The sequence below is a fragment of the Passer montanus genome, unplaced genomic scaffold (genome assembly GCF_014805655.1).
Source record: "Passer montanus isolate IOZ18808 unplaced genomic scaffold, ASM1480565v1 scaffold18, whole genome shotgun sequence".
Classification (NCBI taxonomy): Eukaryota; Metazoa; Chordata; class Aves; order Passeriformes; family Passeridae; genus Passer; species Passer montanus.
In genome coordinates, this window is record NW_024365381.1 from 9,305,384 (window position 1) to 9,333,364 (window position 27,981).

Consider the following 27,981-nt stretch of genomic DNA (forward strand, 5'->3'; position numbering starts at 1 on the left):
CTTACGTCTGTGAAAATGTTTCATTGGCATTTTTTTTGTACTCTTTCTTCAGAGCACTTAAAATTGTCAAAAAATAATTTAGCATTAAAGAGACATTATGCTTTTTCCCCCACCAAGAGTCCATATTTTATGTATACAGAAATATTTTTGAAGGCCTTTATAGTATGAAAGGCACCTTCCTGCTTATTTGGAATATATAGGTTGCAATACATAGAATTTGCAATGAACATATCTCTTACCAAAGGAAAATAAAAAGATGAAGTAAGAATTTTCAAGTAACTGCAAAAAATTAAATGGAAATTGCAACAAAAAAGAGAGTATGAGGAAAGCAGGGGTAAATGAGACTGTAAAGGTATGGCTGTTGTAAAGCAAGCTTTGTTTGCAATGTCTGTCTTTCAGGTTGTGATAAAGGGGCAACAGCAACAAGAGGGTTATTTTTCTCTTTAATGAGCTTCAAACCTTCCTTAAAACCTGTCCATTATATTACTAGTGGAGTGCCAAGACCTGCTTTTTCTTTGTTACTGCCTGCCTGGTTAAAGGGTGAGGAGGGTGTACTTCTTTCAGTTGGAGGTGAAATTCAAGGGTAGATTGACATTTTGATCAATTTAAAATTTGTTCTGTGCTGCAGTAGGACATAAGACTAGTTTCTTTTGAAATGATCAGTACATTCATCTGTGATGGACACAGTCTATTCCTGCTGGAATTGAAATGCGGCGATGGCTTTGCTGTGAAAACATGTAGGCCTGCTATAGTAAGAAAATCTTTTGTGGCAGGACAAGATGTACAATAATTACAGAAAACAAAAGGTCCATTAATTCTTGATGAAAGATCTGGCTGATTATTTCGGAGTTGTTTAATAGAGAGACCAACAGCAATTACCAATTTATATTTCCAGTCGCTGTACAGTTGTTAGTGCCAAAGTTCAGAGACTGGTGGCCAAGAGACAATTGGAATTTTGTCACTTTGTTTCATTGGACTGGCTTTTTGCCTTCTTCCTGACACTTGCTAGTTTTTAAGCTGTAACAGGAATAAATTATGTGAAATTGAAGTATTTTAGTAGCTTATTCATTTACATTGTAGTTCTTGGCTTTCTTACTCCATGTTTTTTAATTTTCTGGGAAGCAAAGGAGAAATTCATATAAGCTTGCTTTAGTTAGCCAACAGAGCTACAGTGCTGAATTTTGTCAACTAACATATTCAAGATTGCTTAAGTCTAACTGATGTTTGGATACCAAAGGGATTGTGTATCACACTGGAAACAAATGAATTGCAGTTATTTTTGGATGGGCAGGTCCAGGTTAGGCAGAAGTAAGACAAAGGTCAGGAAATACATTATCATATGAAAATTATTCACAGTCTTAGCAACTTGACAGTAAAATCTGTTTTGGAATATTTGTACTTTTTTCCTTTCATGAAGTTCAACATAACCAACATATTTTATAAAACAGTAGCAGAAAAGAACTCTGTGTTTTAGCTGCTTGATAGAAGACCATAAACTTCAGTTTGGGCAGTTGTGGTCAATGCTATACAGCCAGGGAACAAAAGCAATGAGATGCAACAGATGGTTTTACACTTCTTGTGTAATGATGAGAAATCATCAGATTTAAATGGAATTGTTTGTACTGAGAGATGTGCTTCCTTGTAAACTTGAGTTCTTTCATAGGCCAAAATTCATGTCTACCAAAATCTGCCAGATGGGCTTTTAAAAAAATGAAATATTTGTTACATGTTAGCAGGGAAAGATTAGATCATCATCATGAGCAACATGGTTGGTATTGATATAATTTTAGCATGTCAGTTTTCCTCTTCACTGTTAAAAGACTTTCTTGGGGCCCATTTGGAAAATTTGTTACTTCTTTTTATTTGGTGTAATAGTCTTTTGCTATGTTTTGAAATGAAAAGTTACTATTTTATCTTCATTAAAATGTACAGCTCTTTTTATTAAACACCAAGCTGAAGCTCCTATCAGAACAAAAGCCTGAGACTCAGGGTGTGGAAAACATTGCGTTTGTGACCCCTGAAAATAACTCAAACTTTCTCTTTTTAAGGATGACTTAAATCCCAAAGTGTGAAAGTTGGGCTTGTACAGTTTTAGCTTTCTGCTTTGCAAACCATTGCTATGTACTTGTTGGTAGTTTTTTTTTTGAGCCTGCATGTGTAAGCATTGCATATGTCGGTTCATTTTTTCTGTGTGTGTTATGTGCTTTTTGGAGTCTGACAGGTTTACTTGTCAGGTGATACCTGAGAAGCCAGTGTTAATCTATTTCCTATATGTATCAAGCTCCATGATGAGGGAGTTAGGAAACCCTGCCATGACTACAGCTTCCATATCTCATCTTTCTCATGAGGTTAGTCTGTGTCTGACTTCACTCTGTGCAGGTCAGCTGGGGCTGGTGCTAAGATAACCCAAAAAGATGGGGTGGGGAGGAAATAAGTTGTCTGTCAGGTTATGGCTTGTGGCAATAGCAAACTGTTGGGTAAGGTGGCTATGATTAATCTGACTTCATCTGTTTGGGGGCAGGTGTGTGTATTTAACTGATGATATTCCATTCAGCTTGTTTTTTTAAATGTCTTCTCCGAGAAAGGGTGGTAGAAAGGAATGCTGAAGCTTTGAGAGGAGGGAATTGCAGCTCTGTCACAACAGGTACCTGAAAACTCAGGGATCTGGTGTTACCTTTATTTTTTTCAGTTGTTATGGTTAACAACTGTCTAAATATAGCTAGATCTTGCTAGTATAGATAAATATATATACATAAATATGTATCTAAAAATTATGCAGTACCTTTAAGGAAGTGCCACCTACCTTCATGGTACTGGGGCCAGCAGAGTATTTTGCTTAAGTAAAGCGAGGCATTTGGGATCCCTGTCACATCTAAGTGCAGCAGTACAACCATTAAATTCTTTCACCAGGATTTTCAGAGTTTATCACTTGGCCAAATGACTGCCAGATGGGTGTGATTTTTGTATGTCTTGTTTGCAGGCAGTTGTGCCTTACAGAGGGGCCTGTGTGTGAGATTGCAACAGGTAGGGCGAAGTCTTTGTAGAGATGAAATACAAATATTTGAAAGTTTAAAGGATGACTTTTTAAAAGTGTAGGCTAATCTGTTATTCTTCCAAACTGTAACCTCTCTCTAGTTAAATGGAATTAACCAACAGTGTTTATGAGGATAAGCTCAAAACATGGAAGTTTTATATAGTTATTTTTAAATGCTGTTTTCAATGCTTATCTTAAAGTGTTAAAGTACATAATCTTTTCACTTATTTTAAGTCTCCTAAAAATGAATTCTCCCATTCTGTCAGGGTTTGTGTGTAAACAGTCCCAGTATGTAGTAAAAAGCCTGAAAGATAAATAGGACAGCTGCTACTTATAGTAGAAGGAAGAAAACATGCTTTATAACTCTTGCATACATATAAAAATTGGTTCACTGGGATTTTTCACTAATTAATCTTATAAAATAATTTGGCCCTTGGGATGATTTTAGGAGGTTGTTATTGCAATACTCAGAGTATTGGAATTTTTAAAGAGTATGTTTCTTGTGTTTGCAGAACTAATTCATTAAGTGTTCTTCTGACAGCTAATTTTTCACATCGTAAATGGAGGTCATAATCAATATTTTGCCTTTCACAGGTACTCTTTTGGACCCTTTTTGGGGAAACTCACACCTCAGTTGGAATAATAGAGTCGAATTGTGAGTTTTACTGAAAAATTGTATGCCAGTTGTTGGGAAGGAAATTAATTTTTTTTGTCTTCTAAGAAAAAACCACAGCTCTGCTAATTGGCTGGATGATGAAAGAATCTCTCCTGTTTCTTGAAAAAAACCTAAATTTTTGAGTATTAGGACAGAGTTTGATTAGAAGATGTGTTGTAACTGATTAAAGGTGAGATATTTGCATATTAAAAAAACCCTAAACAACATCTGTTTTGCTAGGGAGTTTGTTTACGAGGAGCCTGTGCCCCTCCCGTGTGAGACTTCCCAGCAACAAAGCAGAAATCATCTGAATTTTTTCTGTATTTTTTGTTCCTGTTCTTTTTCAAACCTCATATCTTCCAAGGGCTGTTGAATGTGTTGATTGTATTGCAGTCCTGATTCATCTTTCCCTGGGGGGGAATTAGCTTTGGAGGAATTCATCTTCAGGTGGCACCATGAGTTGTATGGCATTTGAGCTCATGGTGGCCCTGGGCTGAGTTGCCAGTCTCCCTCCCTGTTCTCAGTTAACGTTAGATGAAGTCTGGAGGCATTAAAGGCTCGAATGTTCTGTCTGAATGTTAGCAGCAGTATTTATTGGCATTTATCCAGGAGTCATCCTCACATGGGAAGTGAGGTAAATGACTGCTTCTGGTATGGAAATGGGGCTGTGAGTTGGAGCTGCAATGATGCTTAACAGCCAGGGCAGAGGATGTCATTGTCCTGCAGCATGGTCCTTTTGGCAGTGCTGCTTGAGGACCACCAAATCACACTGTGCTGAGGTAGCTCTCAGGGATTCCCTGAGTTAGCCCTAGGTAACTTGCTCACACCTCTCCTGGTGTCATTACAGAGTTGGTTTAGTTTGGTTTTTACCATTGCGCAGTGCTGCTTGAGGACCACCAGGTCACACTGTGCTGAGATAGCTCTCAGGGATACCCTGAGTTAGCCCTAGGTAACTTCCTTGCTCACCCCTCTCCTGGTGTCATTACAGAGTTGGTTTAGTTTGGTTTTTACCATTGCCAGCAAGGATGCTTGTGGTATTTGGCTCAAGATTAGTAAAAAGCACTTCTGGGCATGACTGGATTGGAGGGGGCTTAAAAGCCTGAGGCTGTGAGTTTAGTCATTTGGAGCAGATTTCCTCTGCTAGTAGGTGAGGTATTTTTAAAGTTGCTTCCAGAAATTGCTTTTGCCTGCCTGTGCTGCTGTGCCTGAGTCTTTACTGGATCAGGTGTGTGTTACTAGGGAGACGATGAATTCCTGGGTTCTGACTGCAAGATATTAAACCAACTGAAACGTGGAGATTTGCGTACTGCATAATTAAATGACTTTATAGAATTGGTGCAGATCAGATAGAAAAAAGCAATCCAAACAGGGATTGCACAATAGAAGATGAACTTGTACATCCTTAACTATATGGCATCTTTCCTTCTGGCAGAGACAGCACAGTTTCAATATTAATTGCCCAATGCTTGCAGTATGACAAGTAGTTTAGGTAATTATCTCGGGAACTGGCTTTGTTTTTGTTGCACCTAGTACAAAGTAGGTCCTATTTTTATTTAATTTGCTATGCACTGTGGTAATAGGAGTATTTAATAGTATTTAATTCTTACTGTGTGTGCTTTAAAATCATGATCACAGGGAATTTTCATGTCCTTTGAGAAATGTTTTGATACTTATTCCAGAAATCTAAGTACTGTGTTTCACAAAAAAAACCCTGAATACTTTTATGCTACAATCTCTATTTCATGTAGCTGTTGTTCCTGAGCATGGTGTTCACATTACTCACATTGCTCTGTGACTCTTCAGACGTAACCCTTGTAAGCCTTGCAGAAATCTGCATGGTATGGGGTGTCAAAGCATTAATTTACCACCTGACTGGCTGAAGACAGACTGCTTTTTGACAGTCAGGCCATGTAACTTGTTACATGAGAATTTGTAGCTCACCAGAAGAGAGAATCGTGATGTGCTGTATTTATTCATACACATGTCCTTCTGCTGGTGTTTGCCAGTGTGACTGCATAATGCATGTCTTGTATTTCATTGTCACATTGAGAGGTAGTTGGGCACGTCATTGCTGATGGGTGGATTTGAGTAATAGCCAAGCCTCTCTTGGGGCTGGACCTGCAAGCTAAGCTGTGCAAAGCTGAAAGCAAATCTGGTCCCTCATTTCAGCTGACACCTGAAATAAATAAAATTGAATGGCTCTTCAGTCCCCTTTCGTGGATTTTTAGAAACAGAATGCCTGATGAAGGAAATCCATTGAACCAAAAGCCTCATAAAAAGAAGTTCTTCTCAAGTAACATGTTATCATTGCTCTTTCTATTCTGTGCTTTAATGGTCAAGGTGAAGGTAGAAATGCCAAGTGGAATGGCCATTTAATGTATTTCACTCTTATACCCATGGGAACAAGGGTTTATATAGTAAAATTAACTTTGTCAAATAAGAGAGCCTTTGGTTTTACTAATTCACTTGAGACTTGAAAATAAGGGTATATATTTTTAAAAGGTGAACCAGTGGTGTTAATTTGGTGCTTGAAAAAGTGATTTGAAACTTTAAGACATAATATAAAACATTTTTCTCATGAGCCTTCAGCAGAAGAGCCTTTTAAATACAAACATGCCCATGTTCAGGTCATAAATGACTATGCCATGGAAGAGGGAGAGAGGAGTAATTGAAGTGTGAAGGAGAAGGGGAAATTCAGTGCTATTCCTGATGGCTAAAAGCATACACTTTACTATGAGTTTTGTTTAGGATGGTTGTACCATCCTCTGGATATATAGGAGGACCCCTAGTAGAGCATTTCTTATTTCTAGTGACTCTTCACAACAGGTAGCTTCATAAAGCTAAGCTAAATGTGCTGGGAATCACAGATGGGGGAGCATTTCCTTTTCAGAATCTGCCATGTACCTTTGCACTTCTGAAATTGTAATTATTTCTAAATTTTTATGATGTCTGTCCTGTGTCTCTTCTGGTCTTCTATTCCAGCTTGGAGAAATACAGAGCACTGTAGTTGTGCTCTTAGGATCTTTAGTGCTCTAAATCTCTCATGGCTTTGCTCTCTGTTGTTTTCTTTTTGGAAAGCAAAATGCTTCTGCCCAGTGGCGCAGCCCTCTCTGGCTGTCTTTCCTGTTCTAATTGATTTATATTCAGGGGAGGGGTAGCATATTTACTTTTTGCTTTATTTTGGGATGGAGATATGTATATATACATATATACCCACACACTTCATTATCACACACACGTGTATATCTGTCGCAGAAGTAAGAGAAAAGGCAACATAAATGAGATCTTTTCATCAAGTATGCACCTGCCTACCTGGAGATGAGTTATGCTAGTACAGTTTTATTAATACAGTGATTGTTTAAAATGCTAAGTTTTTCTTGGTTTATAAGCAGAATCATAGAATGGTTTGAGTTGGAAGGAATCTTAAAGATCATTTAGTTCCAACCCCACTGTACTTGATTTTAAGTGCAAAATCCAACATAATGATACAGTCTTTGTGTAATGGCACACGGTACTTTTTAGTAGTACTGAAGTTTTGCTGAGATTTTAATTGTTTGGAGAAAACTTAGACTAGTTGAATAGACACTTTTTCCCTGGTTCTAGGAGTAGGAGGGAAAGAGCTGGTCCACTCTCATTCAGCTGCAAGATTTATTTCAGGTTTGAGAGCAACCACATTGATCTAAGAGTGCAAATACTGTCAAAACATCCTTGTCTTCTGGTATGGGCTATTCCTACAAATTTGCAGTTTGAATGCAATTTTGTATGGCTTAGAGCTGAAGTATATGGTCATAATAAATGTGACACATAAAGGCAAAGAGTTTTATTCGTAGTTGCATCCTGAAATAGAACTGTGATTTGGCACTGGAGTAAGGTACCCATTTGACATAAAGCTTTACTGCAGAAGTCGTCTTTCCAGAATTGTTTTGGTCTGGTTCTGTTTTGTATGTTACAGAATGTATGCTTCATTAGTACTGAAGAATTACAATACAGTTAATGTGGAGATAAGTAATTAGGAGTGGTTGCTTTTCTAATTAGTTATGATAGAAATCAGATGACTTGAGCCTGAAAGGAAAAAGTCTAGATTTTATTTTTGTCTGTTCACATCTTGATCAACACTTTATATTAATTAAATTGTATCTACTATTGGTCTTGTTTTTTGGATGTTGTTACTGGTGTTGTCTAATGAAGAAAGTACCTGTTAGTAAATGCAGTAATTTTAAGCTGGGAAAACCCATTGATGTAGTAAAACTTACAACTAATGATTGTAGCAATAAACTTAAGACAATTTTGATCTAATTTGTATTTTTCCAAGTGTTGATTGAAGAAAATCAAGTAGGTTATTAAGTGTAATTACACATGTGTTTACTCATAGTCTGGCTAGTATAAAGAAAAATTTGGCTTGTTGAAAATATATTTCTATCATGTGGGCATTGGAAATTGAGGATGTTTAAGATGTTAAAAGGATAATGATTTGAAAGGCTCTGTAATAGTCATATAGCCAAGTGCTATGATGAAGTTAATCTGGGTTGCTCAGTTTCCAGGGGTGAAGTTTCTATGGACTCTCTAGGTAGCTTGCAGCTGTGTGTTCCATTTTACTGTCCAGTCCAGGAAACAAGTTGCTCTGTATTAATTTTAGAATTTTGGTTCTGTATGAGTAATGAAGACTGTTGGGGTCTGTATGAGTAATGAGGACTGTTGGGGCCTGTAAATAGCACTGGACCTCTTGTGGTATTGCTTGTTGGCTTCAGGTTTGGAAGAACTTTGGATCCATTGGAGTTGTGGAGAAGGTAGCTGGGACTGAACTTGGAAGTTGATTGGTTTGCTCAGTGCTGGGAATGAAAGTCACACCAGATCCTTTTATGTTCAAAATGGTGCACAAATGGAAAGCCACAATGGAGAACTAAGTGATTTTCGATGGCCTGTGGAATGACTTGTCAAGGTTAAGGATTCCTTGTGCTCTAGCACTCTTCCCACTTTACCTGAAGAATTCATTTTATTCTTTGTGACCTCATATACTCCTTACTTTCAGTAAAGCAAAATGTATGTGTTATGAAAAGATTTAATACTTGTTATGGTACATGAAAATGCAGGCTATGTTTTATTTTATTTGCAGTTGCTCAATTTACTATTCCTCCTTCCCCTTTTACTTTGATACTTAACATCTGACCACATCTAATAATTTTTCTAGATGGATGCTTGTCTCTCTTAATGGACAGAGATGGAGCAGCCAGTCAAAGTAAGACTGCTTATGTCAAAAGCATATGCTTAATTATTCATTTAATGTTTCCTCAACTTTGATCTAAGCATACTTATTTGGAAAGAGTCACTGTCCTAATACCGTGTTACTCCTTGGATGATTGCTCCCAGTATTAATTTAGTAGTGGCAGGAATGCCTAGTATTTAAAGAAATGAAAACTATTTGTGCTAAGTTTGTGTTCTGGGTTGGTAGTCAGAGCATATTGAACACTGTTGAAGACTATGAATGTGGAAAACCATGGATGGCATTCCAGCTGTGAACTCCCAGTAATTGGCTTCCTTCTTGTGTCCCAGTGAAATGCTCTGTTGAGACCAATTTTAGTAGGTCAGGCTTCTTTCTTTGGGTTGTACTTTCTTGAGGAATGACTAGACTGGTGAATGTTCCCACCCAGCAGGAGTTGTCTGTTGGTTAGAAGAAAAGGACTCACAGTAGATTGCAGAATCACTCTGCTGTTTCACATGCATCCAATTCTTTGATTTTTATAATGGTCAGGTTGAAGATGGTCCCAACACAATGCCGTTCTTAACCTTAGACTAGTGCTAAAAGTCACATCTGATTCTTCGTGTTTGATGCTGTTCTTGTGTGTAAACTGGGCCCTTGCAACAGAGGAGAATAGTAAAGACTTCGTAGGCAACAGAGAATAGTAAAGACTGTCTAGGTTGCAGAGCTGTGTGAGTGTGACCACATCAATGGTAACAGCCAAGAGATATTCCAAGAGAAAGGAAGTTGTTGAGCTAAGGAACAATATTTAATTTGGCAGTAAATTTAATGTTATTAGTTCTAGGGAGTTATTAGATAATATTGTGGGGAAAAATTGTAGTCCAGGAAACATGCAGGGCTCTGAAACTTTGAAACATAAGTAGTGAGAGACAGCAGATCTGTTTGACCAGATGTGGGTGTCCAAGCCTGGATGCGGGCCTTGATTACAAGGTGACAGAACCTATCTGTAACCAAGAAGCTTTAATCCTATCTTTACCTCATTTTTAGAGCTGGTCTCTTAAAAGTGACTGTGGCAAAACTCTTTAATTTGGTATAGCAAAAGTTTTTATAGTCTGCATCCTATAGATTTGTTAAGCTTGTGATACTGGGCTCTGTATTCTCATCTATTTGTGTTTCTGGAAGCCAGAGATGTAGACGGTAAATTTAAGGAAGTTTTTCTGGTAATTAAATCTTTAACTGTTAGTTGATCATGTCAGAGGTAAAACTATCTGTTTGATACTATCTATTTTTCCATAAAAACAGGATGTCTGAAATTTAAAATAGTCCTCAGTTTGGTTTATATCCCCATGCCCCCCCCTTGTAAGAGAGGTTTTGTAATTTTCCAAATGTGGCAGTTCTCAAAACTGTCAAATCTCCCCTCTTGAATGAGTTTCTTACTGTGACGACTTCTTGAGGTCCTTTGTGTTGGTGTTGGATACGCCATGGAAAAAGAAATGTGCAGTTTAGTTTTGTTTCTCCTTAAGAAAATGTGTCTTAGTTCTAGACGGTTCCAGTCACTTCTTCAGTTAAAATAAAGATGTTGTGTTGGATTTCCCATTTTGGCAAAATTTCTTTCTAGGAGATATTCAGAAATCTTCTTCTGAACTGCAAGTAAAGGCAATTGCATATCAAAATGTTGGGTCTCTTGAGAAGGACTGCCATGTAATACCCTTGTTGCAGCATTCCCATCTCTTGTGGAAACTTCCCTTCATACACTTGCATTTCAAAATATTTTAGCTTGCTTTTGTTATCAATGGGCTGTATGCTTTGCAAACTAATTATTTGTGGGCTAAATGCTAAAACATTTGTAGCTGTGCTGGGGGCTACCTGATAGTTTACTGACAGTTTTGGGAAGTATCCAGTTCAAACAACTAAAGCTGTATGGTGTTAAAGTCTTCAAGACCAAACAACAGAAACTCTGTCCCTTTTCTTTAGTATCTCCAAACCCAGCTTGTCTTATACCTTAGAGTAGCTGATTGTAGATACTTTTCTAAAAGAGTTTTGTAATTTCTAAGCATTTTGTCATTCTTTTCAGTGAATGCTGTCATTGTTTCTTCTGCAGTCTACATGTGCATCTTTTCTCCAGGTGTGTGTTCTCTGTTACTAATTGTCACAAGGAATAAAACAATGCAATAGCACAGGCAGGAGTAAGTGAACTTAATGCTCTGTAAGGCCTCTTCAGAGGAATGCAGAAATGCCCACAGGAGAAGGAAATTACAATAATACAGCAGAATGGTTATGGACTTGTGGCTGTGAGCAAAATAAGGTCACGCATAGGTTACTCCTAATTGAAGAAAGGCATGGTTTCTGAGAATTGGGGGCAAAAACTCGAGTGATACAGGAGCCAAAAACATCCACAATATGATAGCATGGGAAGAATATGAAGTTGAAGGCTTCAAACTGTTTAGCATTAACTTGTCTGCTTTTTGGGTTATTACAATTCACATCTATTTGCTTACTTCCATTACCTGTGTTTTGTAGTTTGATCACTAGAATTCTCATACATATAGTGATTTTAAGTATTTTGATGTTAGAAGGACCACAGCAGTTATTTTTTAATAGGTATTTAAATCTCTGAGATATCCATTTTTAAAAGGAGAGTGAAATGTAGGCACTAAATATTTAGGCCTGGGTTTATTTTTGGTGCAAGTTGTATTTATTAATCTCTTTGACTTGTTTGCTTTTTTCTCATGGACAGGAAGGGAGTTTGGAATTCAAAATAGCTCAAGGAATGTGATGATTTTGGTGACTCAAGTGTTTACTCTAAAAAGTACTAAATAGGTTCCATGCTAAGTGGATGGGGTATGAGTTGATTGCAATACTGGTTATTTGAAGTCCAAGATCTGTAAATACAAAACCAGTATTAGATCTGTGTCGTGCATGTTCCACTTCTGGAGTGTACTGAAAGGAATTTTTTCTGGTGCAGTTTTTAGGCGCAGTCATGCACCATATCCTACACCTCTATCTTGCTACAAAATCTAAGGGTCACATGAGAAAAATGAATATTGCAGTCTCTATTTCTTCATTTCTGTCCAACCACAACAATTTTGCTCATGAATTTGAACTGCAGCCACAGGGAGTGCCAGGTCTGATTGATGTGATGGACACACCCAGGGTGTATGCTGAGGGAGTATCTGGGGTTTGTAACTCCTACTCCTGATGTTTCATTAGTTTATCTTAGAAGAGAAGAATTATCTCCCAGCTCATCTGTTTGTACTCTTAGCTGCCTTGATCACAGGACCGAAAAGGAAACTGTAGTTATCTTCTACAAATGGAAAGTCTGGAATCAATTACCAGGATAAAATATCCCAAAACAAAACAGGAATCCCAAACTTCAGAATATTAACTACGGTGACGTTTAGCTGAATCTTGTTTATACAGGGCTGGGTGTAGCTGCCAGCTAGGAGGGAAGAGGGAGAGGTGCAGCTGTGCATACGTGAGCCACAGCAAATAGCTGTCCTGGTGATCCTGGGGGGACTCTGGTAGCCTCGCTAGCAGACCAATACTTGTCTCTGAACCTATGCCTGGGATCAGGAGCGGTTTGGCGTCACTGAAAATAGGCTGTTTATTGGTAAATTTCATCTTCTCATTTGAGAAATATGCAGAAATTGTTTTCAAACAAAAAAGATCAGTGCTCATTTGGACTCGTATAACTGGAGGATTTCTAAAGTCAGCTGGGAGATGTGGATGGCAAAGGGATTTTCCTTTGTTTGTTGGTTATAAAAGAGCTCTATTTTATTGGCAAAACAAGTTAGAAGGTTTTAGCCTCTCATGAAATACCCACCATAAGATGTTTTTTAGACATGGTTAGGTGATGTTTTCTGTGGACTGCAATGTAAATTTTTCATTTCCAATTTGTGTAATTAGTAGTATTTTTTTTTTGGCCAAAACCTTATGCTTGTAAGGGGAAAACAAAACAATATGCCTGAGGTGTGGGTTTTTTGAATTAGGATTGGGGTTGGGTTTTCCACCAATGTTGAAATTGGTGTATTGCATTTCTAATTTGAAAAATTTGAAAGCAAATTGTATTAAAAAAATACACCTTCAGGTCAAAAGAGACTTTGTGTTCTTGCTCTAGCTTTAACAAGACAGTATAAAGTGTTGAAAAGGTAGATTTTATGCTCAAAGTGTCTTCCTGCAGATAATGTTTTCCAGTATAGCCACTGTTCTGAATTGTGATACAGAACATGGATTTCTATAGGCAACTTGTGCAATCTCTGCCTGTTTGCAGATTTAGGGCATCCTGGGAATATTTTTTAATGTATTATACAGAGCTCATTAGTACTTAAGGAATGGGTGATTATGTATTCCATCAATTTAGTAAAGCAGAAAGAATATTGCAGTGCAATTGCAGTTAAATTCCTTGCTTTTATTCCTTTATTGATGCATTGCTGTTTACCTGAAATAGTTTTGTGAATGTGACTTCGTCTTGTAAATACGATTTTGGCATCGCCTCTGATACCACTTCTTGTTATGTGTGACTAAATATCATTGTGTTAGTACAATAGAAGTCAAGGTGGATAAAAGAGGAAGAACTCATGTAGCTAAATTATTTGATTGATTTCTACCTATAAAATGGCAGCCTTTTTCTTCAAGTAGTATTTCTCCAGTAGAGTACCTGGAAGTCATTCCAAATTCCTAATATTTGATAATATCATAATTATTTAGGGCTGACCAAAAGCAAAGATGCTTTCATTTGGCCAAACAGGAAGAAGTTTTAAAAACATGTTCAGGTTTGTAGTTTAGCTGAAAGTTTAATTTTACCTACAGAGTCAGCAGCAAAGCTTAACTAGAATTTCAAGCCAGGAATAACTAGTGCAGTGTATTAGGAATGAGAGAATGTGTTAAAGGTGTGCTATAGACAACATCCGTGACCAGGTTTGCAAAATAAAACTTGATGAGGGTTTTCTCAAGTTGGGTATATATATGGTTGCCTATTGTCTATTGAGTTACAGGTATTTTTTTGTGAGAGGGTTGGCATATGTTTTGCACAATGCATACTTACATGTCCAGTCTCCAGTATGATATTTTTGTGGTCATCTTTTAAAATTTGCTATTAATGAATGCATTAACTTTTGCAAGACTAATGGATGAGCAGATGGGATGCTGCAAGGATGTGTTCTGTTTTGGATGTGTTTTTTTTCTTTTTCCCCAACTGACTTGTTTTTAGATTATGAAATTACTGAAAGTACTTTTTTCCCCTAAGAGTTACCTGCTGTGAGGATAGAGTTAGTTCCCAGTTGTAGCATCATGAGGGCACTTAATCTGTGAGGAGTCCAGTTAACTTCAGCAAGAGCATTCCTGTAAGTAAAATTACTCAAGCATTTGGGAAGGGGCTGCTCTTTTTTAGAATTTTCATTGTATTGTGTTTCAAAGTAGTAGTAGCATTGTTACCTCAAGTTTCAGCCGTAAAAGATTACCTGAATATGTTCTGTTCCAGGAAGCCAGCTTGAGAACTGTTAGCAGCTTGTTCTGTTCAGGTTTTGAGACATTATTGAGACTGTGAAGAACAATGGCAAGCCTCTTGTGGCACTGGCTTCCCTTGTTGCAAAGCAGGGAGGGTATGAGGTTATCTGTACCTGAGGCTCTTATTTCATTTTAAACTTGCATAAGCTGAGTGACCAGTTCTTCCAGCCACAAAAGCCAAAACCCTACAAGAACCTTTAATTTATGTTCAGATGTGAATGCTGTGCAACTCTTGTTGTTTTGCCTCTATCAGAGGTTCAGTGTACAAAGCTTTTCATAGTACAGTGTACATAGCTTTTCAAATCCTTTTCTCACAAGACGTGGAAACATTACCATTCAGAAAGGTCTTGTTTATAAAGTAGTTACTGTTTCTTGTGGTATACACTTTGTGAGCACTTTCTTATAAGCAGGAGAACTTACCTGTGATTTTGTTGTCTTTAGCATTACATAGCAAGTAGCTGTCTCTGTGTTCTGTTTCTCAGCTTGCTCCAGCTGAACCTGCTTTTTCCAGTCTTGTTCTCTTTTCTCTGAGCTCAGAGTACCTCTTAAGGTGACAGCATGTAGCAGGTTATGAGTTGGAGGCAAAGAAAGGTCAAACACTTGTTTCAAAGAAAACAAGTGTTTATGGAAACATTCCAGTGTACCAAAATATTTGATCTTCAAACTCCAGCAGTCCCCTTGAGACCAGATAAGATTTTCTTCATTGAGCATGGTTTGCAGAATTGTTTCTTTGCCTTTCTTGTCTCTTTCTTATGTCATGTTTAAGATACTCCTGCTTAGCTTACATTCAGTATTCACTTCAGTGGCTTGGTGGGTAGTAGAAGATCAGCATGGTAGGTGGAAAGCTCCAGGGGGTGGATATGAGTCTTATACAACTAGAAGTAATTTTGGTAAATGCACACCTTGCCTTCCTACAGATGTCTAAAACCAGGGAGGGTGATGTGCCTAGTTTACTTTAATTAGTTAACATAAGTAGAATTCCCTGTTAAGTTGGATGTAAATTTACTTCTTAACTACTGCTGTTTACCAGAGTCCCCAATTATCTCTGCTTAATTATTAGAAAGAATATTGTTTCTTTCTTTACTCAACTCATGTGGACATTAATCTGTTAGTAGGTTTTATGTTCATTTCCTGTAGGCTCTTGACATCTGACATCAAGCTATGGTTGCTTGCAAAGTCCACTAAATCCAGCATTTACTGTTATGATTTAACATTTTGTTGTAGTTTTAGGATTTTTCTGCTTAGCTTCTGCTTTGGAGGAAAGACCAAAATTGCCAGCTCCTCTAAAGCCTTTTTGTTTGGAGTTTGGGATTAGCAATATTATTGGTTTTATCTGCATGGCAGAAGGATGTATTTTGAATTAATCTGGTATCTGATTAAATATGAAAATGACACAATCACCCTGCTAACAAAATAATTTTGTGATAGGCTAAATATCAGCAAAAAGTATTTCTCCCTACTTTGACAATAATGCCTTTATTAATGCACATATGTGAATCAAACTGATTGGATTGCATGAGAATTCAGATGATTATTTTGCTTCTTTCACCTTCCCAAAAGGAAACTGTAAATGAGCTGCAGCAGTGTCCTACAATGCCTTTCAGAGTTGCTTTCTGAATGTTTCTATTTTATTTGGTAGGTAAAAAGGAAGATACATTGTGTGTTTTATTTACGTTTGAGGAAATCTGATAAAACTAGATATGAGCATGGATTTAAATCAATGTGATGAAAACTTGGTTGTATGAAAAAAGCAGAGGGGGGAGGAGGATTGGAGAAAAGCCCTTTTATTTGTAAATAATTTCTTTGCATCTCAGAAATAAAGTAATATAGGAAGAAACCTGGCTTTTTCAGTCGTGAGCTGGTAGTGGGACCAGCGTGTAGTTTGGTTGGTGTAAATGGATTTGTGCAGCAATAGCCACGGGCACAAATCAGAGCTGTGAGTGAAATGTCTACAGAATCTGAACTGGAAATAATCCACTGTTTCTGGACTGACTTGTCAGCGTCTTGTGTATAAATATTTTTATATGTGGGTTTACAAATGTAAACAAAAGGTATCTGAATGAAACATCACTGGTCCAGAGCAGTGAAGTTAGTTAATACTCTTCCTGGAAGTTGTGCTGAGTGTTTCACCTCCAGCAAGAACTGAGACAACAGCTCAGAAATATGAAACATTTTGGAAAAGGTTAGAAACAAAAAAATGAAATATGAAAAATGCAAAAATTTGGGGATCTGTTTATTTTGTACGTGCTAAAAGTAACCTGTTTGTTTTTCTTGATTACTCTGGATTTATTACTTCTATCCAGTGGTGATGTTCTTTACATCTTTTAATGCCCTGTTTCTTAGATGACTTAAAGTAGTTCTCTTTTTAAAAGTAGTTCTTGTGTTAGTGTGCCCCAAAGTGTCCCTTCTATCTGAATCATGTACAGTCCCTGCCTGTTTCCTGGAATCCAGTCCTCTCTCTTGGCCAGTTGTGCTGGAATAAGATGCTGTGAACACCTAACATTGGGCTAACATAATGCAGGGGTATGTATTTTGATCCATGGAATGTATTTCAGATTTCTGTCTCTCTGATATAGTACCTCTCCTGCCAAGGTGCCTGCTGTATCTGTATTGCTGTTGTAGCTGTGCTCTCAATTCTTTATTTTCCAAGGCTTAAAATGTACAGATGTTTGGTTTCCTTTGTAAAACCAAGTGAATTTTTAAAAGCTGTGACTTGCTGTCACAGCTTCAGAACTAACCATGTCTTCTATGTCCTAGAGGGCTGCCATGATGTGACTTGCATGGAAACTTTCTTTGTAGGGCTGTGTGTCTTCCTGCAAGTTGTTTGCCTGTTTCACCTGTCCTTTCACCAGGTGGTGAAACTGGTGACAGCCTACTGTTCAGGAGTGAGTTGCAATTCATTGATATCATGTGTATTCTTCTTCCACCTTCTTTCTCCCCCTATACAGTATCAAGTCACTGCACACTATTACTAATTTATGACCTCTTCAGGGCATAGCAGTCATTTGATAAGATCTGCTTTGGTCTTCAGGGAAATTACTGGTATTTCAATCAGTAAGAATGATACCCAGCGAGCAGTATACCAGTTATCTTGTCTAGGTCACAGACAATTAAAAAGCCTTAATAAGCTTTTGATTTCCCATGTTTTAAAAAACATGAATTTGTTCCCTAGAGCAAAATGTATTTGGTAGTTGCAATTAGTGTGGTATATATGTGTGACAATGGTACTTGTAGTCCAATTGGAAAGTTGTTAAACATGTCACCTGTATCATTTCTTGGTAGCTTTCTATAGATGTTATTTTTATTTTAGAAGTAATACTAAGTTTAGAAGTTATTTAGAAGTTTCCTTTTAAATATATATTAATATAATTATTACAAAAATGTACAAAAATGTTTTATTAGTATTCGGGTAGTTTAGGAGCTAAAATTTAATGCAATTTAATGTATTTTAAAGGCAAGAGTCTTCCGTAGACAGTTTTGTGAGTCATTTTGTGAATGGTCAGGTTTGTGCATACTGTCTTAGTTCATGTATTGCAGTTCCTGGATCTGCTGATTAAAAGAAAAGGTATGGGGGGGTGGAGAGAATCAATGACAGTGTCTCAAATCTGAGAAATGTTTATTTAGCCTTTATAACCAGTACTACCACCCCCTTCCTGAATTCTGAATTAGCATTCAGAATTTGCATCATCACTCAGTATTTACTGAGTGATGTGGCTCACAGTCCTCTTGTTCTGTGTGAGATGCATTTTTTATTCGGCTCTGATTTAATGGTTGGATGTGCTCACTTAGGCCCTGGGTGATGGTTTGTTTGAAAACCAGATTCACTTTGGTGGTTTAGGTGACACTGGGCATAAGACAGTAAAGATGCTCAAGAGGAGGAGAAGCTTTGGAAAAAGACATACAGAAATGTAGATATTTAATATTGTAGCTCCCTAGCTGATTTTAATTGAGTCTGAATTTACTCAGAAAACTGAGGTCTTGTAGTCCTCTGCAGTTTCCCAAGTTAGTCTGGGAATTCTGAGAGGCATTCTGCAGATTTGAGTGGGAATTGCTTTTTGTGTCAGAGCTAACCTGCCAGAGAAGATGTGTGTGGTTCCACTTGAGCTGGCTCTCCTGATCTGGTTCACCAGGTCATCAGCTGCCATTGGTGGCAGAACATGAAGGAGCTGAGAGAGTGGAAAAAGCCAAGACTCCTGCCCTCTGCAGCTCCTGCTTGTTCTGGGAGGAATTTGACACTTTGCTGTGGGTTGGCTGCCTTGGGCAGGCCCTGAGGGCACCACAGATGCCCCATGAGTGCTCTGACCTTCAGTTTGCCCACCTCATTTATATCTCTGAAGTGGTGACATTTTTGTTTCACAAAAGGGTAATAAGGAGAAATGTTTGAAGATTTCAGTAAGGAAGTTGCACACTGAGTATGGATTAGTCCTGGCTTGTAAGGTTGAACAATGTCTTCTGTAATCCATGCAGATCCAGTATGCTAACATAGCTTTTGTGTTTCTGTGGTTAGGTGGGTAAATTTTGTGCAAATCTAACTTGTGACCTGGTTAGTAAGTGAAAGACCTAATGAAAGACATAGTGAAAGTTTGGTTAAAAGAAGAGGATGTTGAATCAAAATTGTAGTCTGAGGACAACCAGGAATTAAGTGTATTATTCTCAAACCTGTGAGTTGCTGGAAACTTTACTCCATAAGAGTTGTTGGAACTTGCTGTGAATTAAAGGAATGTCTAAATACGACAGCGATTGAAAGAAGGTTGTATTTTGGGGATTTAGACCCACAGAGGTATAGTATAAGAAAGAAGCTTTGCACATGTGAGTTCAGGATCATTGTTTCCGAAGTATTTTTAAAATAGAATTATTTGAATGCATTTCATTCTGAGTACTTTGGTTGCTAAAAGGCATTGTCAGATAATGTTTTTAAGGCACCAGCTTCTCTAACCTATGAAAGTTGGTTAATAAACATCCTCTATTACTATAAACATCCTCTTGACCATCTGCCAATTAAGGCCTGAAAGGAAAGGAGAGGAAGGTAGAACCTTTTACTTGAGCTTGTTTAAGGGCACATATCCCATTATGTATGCATTTTACTGAGAAACAAATGGTTTGTGAAATAAGCCTAACAAAAATACAGCTGCAAAAAAAAAATCCTTTCTGAGTCTTTCATTGTGGTATTTGTGCTTTCAGTATAAGTATGCTTTAAAAAATACTAACAACTGTAGTTAAAGGTAAGTTGTTGGAAATCCTTAGCCTGTACTTTTCAGCTAGAGGGATGTATTTATAAAGTTCTTGAAGTCCACAAAAAATCTGTAAAAAGTGAGTAGGCTTTAGCCAGTAATTTCATTAAGTAATGGGTCTGGCATCATGCTGTTCTCTAATTTTTCTCCCTTTCCTTCCAGATCTATGCACAATTTTTGGCAAATTAGTGAATGTGAACCAGAATTTGGCTTGATGGAAAATTGAATGTAAACACAGGGCACACACATGCTGCTGGACAATTTGTAGGAGGAGAGTTTCTATAATATTTTCTCAATAGCCAGAGTTGTGTTAATTACCATACAGCCAAATTAGTCTTGCATTACACTGTGTGATTTTTCTTAGTGTGAACTGACTTGGAATAGTTTGCCTTGGTTTTGCTTAGGGGTAGGGTCCTCCCAAGGCCCTCACAGTTGTCGCTGGGGTTTCTTCTCCTTGCCTACTACACGGAAGAAGGGTTTCTGGACTTATCTTTAATGGTGAAATAATGAATCTGAAGGGGTTTTTTGTTGTTGTAGGCTACCTTTATGTTCAGGGAATATTTTCTTTTGGTCACATGGACATTATTTACATCTGATGTTCACAGATTACAGCTTTTTTCCCTGAAATGATCCTTTTGTATGCGCTCTAATAGTTTTCCACTTTCAATGCACAGTGACTTAAGATTTGATTTGCAACATATTGGGATTTATTTTTGTAACTTGTTTAATGCCAAGTGTGATGTTGCTTGAGTGAGAAGAGTGAGTCTGTGAGCATTAGCTATGCTGGTGGCACGCTTTGCTGACGGTAGTTTTCCTTTGGAGACTTGTACAGTGTTGATATTCCTGTCTCCTCCTCTGCCAAGCTGTGCAGTCTGCTGCCTGGTGCAGGGATTACAAGGAGCATTCTTTTGGCTAAAACAAACATTCCTATCTGGAGAAGTGCCCTCAGGTAACAGGTGGGTTTTGATTTGAGGTTGGTGATAGAGTCTAGATATGAGGAAAGGCCCTTTCTTGGGCTTTGTTAAAACCCAAATATTTCAAAAAGCCAGAGAAGTGAGGAATACTTATGATCAAGGTCTGTTGGTGTTGAAAGCAACCTAAGACCGTAAATTGAGACTCTCTTGCACTGTAAGGAAAGAAGTGAGTGAGCAGCATGACAGAAGTCTCTTCTCCTCTAGAGTAAGCTTTGTGTTATTATTGACAGCTGTTCTTGGGTGTCTTACCAGCTATTTTGGGTGTTCAGTGTGCAACCAATCTGTCTGCAGAGAATATTTGTAAAATTCTTAAAAATGTGTTAAAAATGTGTGCATCTTGTAATCCTGTGCTGCATATGGGTTTACTGTGTGTTGTCCCCCCTGTGCAGTGGAGTTGTGTTTCCTTAACACCTTGGCTTGGTGTTGCTGTGGTGCCTGAGACCCGGGTGATAGTCAAGTCCTTTAAGGCCATCATCTTAACCAAGTATGTAGTGCTCTCTGAAACAGCATAAAAATACACATCTTCCATTTTGCAAACATTTCCTTCTCAAGTACAACATTTTTGTTTGCTGAGTCCAAAGTGGAACTGCTAATTATTCTGTACCCAGACACTGAAGTGAGATTTGGGATGGTGAATCTCTTTATTCTGGAGCCCAAACATCTTTTGGCTTAACATGTCAGTAATGCTGTGTTCTCCAAGTATTTGAAACCGAGCTGGAAATTGTTCTTCTAAGTAATTGCTAGATTACAAATTCAGATCTTTCTTAAAAATCAGAAAATGTTAAAAATGTTGGAAATCAAGCAGACAATGAAGGCTGGCTTGGTTGAGTGGGGATCTTCTATTAGAGCTCAGGCAAAAAAAACCCCAAGTGTATGTCCAGTGGAAGCAGAGTCTGCTGTTACGGGAGGAATCTAGAGGGGCTGCTTGCCACTGTGGGCAGAAAATTCATGTGGCCAAAGCTCAACTGGAGTTGAAGCTGGGCAAGTTGGTGGGTGTATATAAAAATAGAAGGGTTATAGAAAACAGGGTTACATCAAATTGGTGACTGGTCACTAGTGGGGTTCTGCAGGGCTCCATTTTAAGCCTAGTTCTCTTCAACAACTTAAATGACTTGGATATGGGACTCAAAGGCATACTAAGTAAGCTGGCTGAAGATGCTGTAGATTCCTTAAGACAGAGATGTCCTGCAGAGAGACCAGGACAAATCACAGGACTGTGCAATCACCAATTGGATGAAATTTTAGCAAAGACATGTGCTGGATTCTGCATCTAGGATGGGGCAACCTTGGATGTACAGACAGACTGGGTGTAATGAGAGACTGGGGAGCAGCATTGTGGAAAGGGACCTGGGGGTCCTGGTGGTTGGCAAGCTTGGATATGTTTGGATATGCAGTGCCCTGACAGCCAGGAGGGCCACCTGTGTCCTGGGGTAATCAGGCAAGGGAGGGGATTGTCCCACTGTCCTGGGGTGGCCTCACTTCCCGTGCTGTGTGCTGTTTTGGGCACCACAATATAAAAAAGATACAAAGCTATAAGGGAGTGGAGGGGTACAAAATGAAGGGTCTAGAAGGAAAGCCACGTAGGTACCAGCTGGAGTCAGTGGGCTTGTTAGGCCTGGAGAAGACTGAGGGAGCCAGGCAAGGGAGGGGATTATCCCACTGTCCTGGGGTGGCCTCACTCCCAGTGCTGTGTGCTGTTTTGGGCACCACAATATAAAAAAGATACAAAGCTATAAGGGAGTGGAGGGGTACAAAATGAAGGGTCTAGAAGGAAAGCCACGTAGGTACCAGCTGGAGTCAGTGGGCTTGTTAGGCCTGGAGAAGACTGAGGGGAGAGCTCATTGCAGTCTGTGACTTCTCAGGAGAGGTGCTGAGCTCTTCTCTCTGATGCCCAGTAGCAGGATCCAAGGGAATGGCATGAAGCTATGTTAGGAGAGATTTAAGATGAATATTAGGAAAAGGTTCTTCACCCAGAGGGTGGCTGAGCACTGGAACAGGCTCAACTGGAATAGGGAAGTGGTCAAAGCCTCATTGTGACAGAGTTTAAGAAGCATTTGATCAATGCTTGTGGGCGCATGGTGTGGCTCTTGGCGTGTCCTGTGCAGGGCCAGCAATCCTTGTATGTCCCTTCCAGCTCAGGATACTGTATGGATCTGTAATACATATGAATGGAAAAAGGTCCATTAACAGAGTGCTCCAGTCTGGGCTTGATTTGTGTCCAATCTATGGCTCATTAGGGCTGCAGAAGTGCATCTTTCCCTTTACATCAGTCACCTGCTGTACTTTTTTCAAATGTTTGTGCTGAATCTCTTGGAATGAGAGTCAAAAGTGCATCAAAGCCTAATATTGGAGTGTATGAAAAGATTTTAATTATGCTTGTATGTGATCAAATTGGTATTTGAGGTGAAGTTCAGGTGTTTTTTTCCTCAAAGCGATGAACAGTAGTCTGAGGTAACTAGTAAAGCCAATAGGATGGGATTTTTCATTAGTTTGTCTTGGAGCTCAGCCCTCTCTTGGCAATTACTGTTTTAGCAGTATGGGATGAGATCTGGATTTTCCTAGCAAAACAACTTCTTACTTGGGAAGTTCTGGGTGTCAGGGGCAGCTACACCAGCATGGCACAAACTCAGGTAGCCCCTGGAAGGGCATGTGATGCTTTTGTCCTCCTGCAGCCTGGCTGTTTCTTCCTACTTTCTGTGATTACAGATGTGTGCGGCTGTAGGGTGGGCTGAATTAAGGGATCAATCCTGCTGAAAGCCATCACTCCCAGAGACAGGGCAAGAGAGCTCTGCCCCTCCCCAGTCAGCAGCAAGTACTTGCTTTATAATGTGTTTCACTGGCCCTGTATGGCCTTAGTAGGATGTTTCTGAAATTGGCTGGCACTTATGGTATGTCTGGGTTTTTTTTATAAGTAGGATTTGTTAAAACTGTGCTTGTGCCCTAAGTTCTTGCTCTAAATTATTTCAATTCTGTGTAATGCATGACTAATGTTTTCTTTCCCATGCTTTTCTTAAGCCCACCAGAAGCCAGTCATTGTGTATTTGTAGTAATGATGCTGTCATATTGTTAAGACTGGATAAAAATAATTTAAGACCTGGCATGAGCTCCTTGTAGACACTGTCAATGCCATCATATAACGCTATGGATTTTCATAGTGGGCCTCCAAATGTGTAGGGAAAACAAAATGCTGTTAGGTAATTTAAATGGCCACAGTGTATCTGAGATGGTCTTTTCCACATTCTCCTATTTGTAAAACAGTTTGAAGCTTTGCTTGTGTGTTCTCTTGCCCTGGAAAAACATTAAATAAAGATTGTTGGATTTTACTTCAGGCATATAGGGAAGCTTTTTTGAGATAAGAACGATGTGGACAGGATTTCAGAATGATTACTTGACTTCAGATTTCTTATTATTTACTGTAAGAGAATAACATTTTTTGCTGGAGACATTCCTGTATCTACATATTTGGAGGAATGTCATGTGGAGTCCATAACTTCTACCTAATAATATTGATATCTAACTCTGCTCTTACTGTAGCTCACTGAGTTGTGCAACTTTTCATTTGTTGGATGTGAATGGACAAATAAATCTATGAAAAACTAAGGGGAAATGTGTTAATATTTTCCCTGAAGATTTATAGCCACTATTTATTTTCACATTCAGCTGGTAGAATATAAACCTTTGCTGGTTTGCTTGTTTGGATGAACCATTCAGACAGCATTCTCAAAGCCTTTGTTTAGAAGGGTGTTTATATTCTGCACAAAAGATATAGGGGAGCAGATGAAGAATTGCTATGTTCCTGTGGATTCTTGACTCTGGTGGATTATGACTCAAATGGACTAAAGCAGAATATGCTATTTGGATTGTGAAATTACTGAAGAAGAAATGTTCATTTGCAGTGTATATGTGTTTTACTCTTACACTTCTTTTACATTTGAAATTTCTAGCTTGGTGTAAGATTAGAGTTTTCTCTTTAATGGGAATCTCTGACACAGTGTATTGGATAAAGAACTGGATGTAGATAGTGGGTGCTTCTGGCTGAGTGAGTTGGGTTCTTTGGCTGAGCTGCTGAAAACAACATGACTGTCTTCTGGAGGAGTGCAGCTGCTGGTGGAGGTGTTTGCACCTCCTCCTCCGTGGTTCTGCGGCTTGGAAAAAAAACACAGACTCCCTTATTGCCAGTGTTGTGTTCTCCACACACCCTTTTTAGTTTTAGGTTAACATCTAACAGTAGCTTCTGCAACTTCTGTAATTACACTGGCCTGGTGCTGGAGGGCTGCAGTTTATAACACTGAAGACTTAAAGTGTATCTTTTTGTAAAGTAAAAATAAACTCTGTTTTCTATATCTAAATAAAAATACCCTTACTTTGTCATTTTATTAAGTCAAACCTGCGCTGTCATTATATTAAGTCACTCTTCTGCCCTTGTACTTCTAGGTCATGTTTTTCCCCAGCATGAATGAGCAATAAGTGTAGAATCTCAGGTTGTTGTCATGTAGAAGTGTTTAATGTACTTCATTAAGAATGTATAGACTTCGTGTTGTTTCTTCATAATCCAATTTCTCACATGAATAATTTTCTTAGTTTGTTTCCTAGAATTGCAGTTTCATTAGAAACAAGGGTGTCGAGTATTCCTCTTATGATAAAATCCTGAATTGTTCAGCAGTGTATGTTTCTCTCCAACGGTTTTAGTTACAAAGTGTTAGACTGGAGCATTTTAGATAAACCAATGTGCTGTTTTACTCCCCTTCCAGTCCAAAAATACAGCAGAAGACCCCTGTCTTCCTTACATCTCCATCTCCTAACTTGAGTTCAGTGTTGTGTCTTGTCATTATTCATTTGGTTTCAGACCATGGTACTTTTCAAGGTTGTGGATCTAGTGTTGAGGTCAATGTAGTCCACTGACCACAGCTGGTTAACTTTTCTGGCCTTGAGTTGAGCATTTGAAGTTGGGAATGAGCTTTCATGGATCCATCATAGTTAGCTGTAATAATAGTCTCTAGATTCACAAGGTATTTTTTGTATTTCACTTTTGATTTGGGTTTATTAAAAGTATTACGTTCAGAGTGTTCTTCAATTCTTTCTTCCCACGGATAAATGAGCACCAAGTTCTCAGAATGTAACATCACCTTTTATTAATGAAATGGCAGCAACTTGAAAATGGACAAGAATCAAGGCAGATTCCAGAACTTTTTTCTGCTCAGATAAAAATCTGGCATTGAAGAGGCTGCTGTTGTTCATGGCTGGGCATGTAGTTCGAGAAAAATTATATTAGCACTGAGTTTTCTTTTTTTCATGTGCAATTTTACTAATATTCTGTAGCTGGTTCTGCTGCAATTCAAATATTTTCTCATTTGAAACTGAGTATAAAATCTAATTTGTTTTTCCTTTACCCTTTCTCCTTGGAGATCTATCAAATTATCCTCTGCTTTAGATTCAAGCTCTTCATGGAAATTAATCGTTCTGACCCCCTGTGAGGTAAATATTATTTTCATTAATAGGAAAATTGCAAAGCAGACAAGTAAAATTGCTTGCTTGAATTATGCAGAGCTCTAGACATGTGGTCAAATTGCTAGACTGCTTGTTTTCAATAAATTCTTTACAAAACTTTTTAAATACAAGCTGTAATAATATTGATACTGTCTAAGCAGACAGAAGAATACTTATTCTTGTTTCCTGAAGCATTGTGTGACCAAGAGGACAACTATGCAATATTTTATATCTTGAAAAGTGGATAAATGAGCTGTCTACTGAGAAGAGTACAAAACAGTTGGCAAGTTTGCTGGAGAAACAAAGAATCCTTTTAAATGTTATCTTAGTCTGGCAAAAAGCATGAAGGCCCTTGAATGGGCAAAGAAATGTCAACTCTAATGGAAATGACCAAGTCTGCCAAGTGAATCAAATGGGAATGGAGATGTAAGGTGCTTGTGTCTTATAAAATAACAGATGATCAGTTTCTGTGATGTGCAGGAGAGACTATCTGGAATATCTTACTTTTGACTTTCTGTAGGATGGAAATAATGAGTTCTGGTTTATCTCAAAGACCCTGTAGATGAAATTTTTTCCCCTTTGAATGGAGGCTTGTAACATAGCAGAGCAGAAGTTTGGTTACATATGCAAAAAGCTTTGTGTCTTGTTATTATAGCTGAATTTTCGGTTAGGGATAGGAGATATGATTTATGGAGTGTGAAACGTAGAGATTACTAGGATTTTCAGTTTGGCACAGTTTCACAGCTTTTGAAGACAATATATTCTCCTTAACAGTGTAATTTTCCATATTATTTTGGATATTTTGAAACTATAGTATATAGTTAATACCTCTTGTAGTGAATTTTACAGGCAGTAAGCATCTATACAACTTTTTACTGGGAAGCTTCCTTCTGTATCAGCTGGATGTTGCTGGTGTGCTGTGAAGGGGGCTGGAGACTTAGGTGCACTTGTGCTATAAGCATCACTTGTCTAACTAGAATCTACATTTGCGTCCTCCTGGCTTAAACACCTTTTTGGTGGTACAGGGTCAAGTAATGGAGCTTCTGCAATATTCGAGTATGTTGTGAAAGATGGGACAAATGTGATTTCATGTGTTGTTTGGTGACACATGTTCAGTGATGGCACTTTGTGGCTTTTACTCTGCTCACTGTTAGGTAGCTCTTTGCCTTCTTGTTTTGGACACGTAATTTGTATAGCTAATGTTTTTGCTTAAATTTTGTATATTACCAGTTTATCAAAGTGTTGCTAAGAAGCCTTCATATAAAGAGAAGTCATTCACCTTTGCCATGGGTGATAGAAGTTGGAAGACCAATATTGTTGAACACTTGGCTGCTGGATGACCCTGGCAACTCATTGTCCTTCTCTTGCCTTGATTTCCCCTTCTTTACGGTTTATTTAATGATATGTACCTTATCTGCTAGCCACTTTGAATGCTTATCAGCCTGTGAAAGCATCCTAACAGGAGCATATTCTCTGTTGATTCCTCTGTTTCCTCTGTTTCTGTTGACAAACAGCTTTAAAATTTCAAAGTCAGTCTTTCTTTTAACAGCAGACAGATGGATTAAAATTACCTGGGGGAAGGGATGGGAAACCAGAATGGAAAAGCAGGGAGTTTTCAAACTGTGGATGTGCAATTTCTGTGCTAAATTTGCTCTTTCTAAATGTTTTCTGCTGTAGACAGATTATTAGTTCTGTCTTTGGCAGCAGTAACTCATTCTACACTTTTAAAATCCTGTCCTTCTTTTGTAGCTTAGCTGTGACAGCGAGACTGAAAAGTAAAAGAATTACTTCTATGAAGAGCAAACCTAACTTTTAAAGTTAGGGTTTTTTAAAGTTAACCATTCAGGATGGGTCATTAGGTAGCGTAAGGAGGGGAAAGTGAACTCTATTTGTTGATG

The 27,981-nt window shown here is 38.3% G+C and overlaps 1 protein-coding gene across 7 annotated transcripts in view; it reads left to right on the plus strand.

The window, feature by feature from the left end:
* SIPA1L1 (signal induced proliferation associated 1 like 1) overlaps positions 1-27,981 on the plus strand; it is a 201,860-nt gene that overhangs the window by 34,015 nt on the left and 139,864 nt on the right. The window contains exon 1 of one of the 7 annotated variants that reach the window (XM_039704990.1): positions 3,652-3,689. The exons of the other annotated variants lie outside the window; for them this stretch is intronic. The gene's annotated coding sequence lies outside the window, so the exon portion shown is untranslated. Of the gene's footprint in view, positions 1-3,651; positions 3,690-27,981 lie in introns of those variants that run through there. 7 annotated transcript variants of the gene reach the window in all.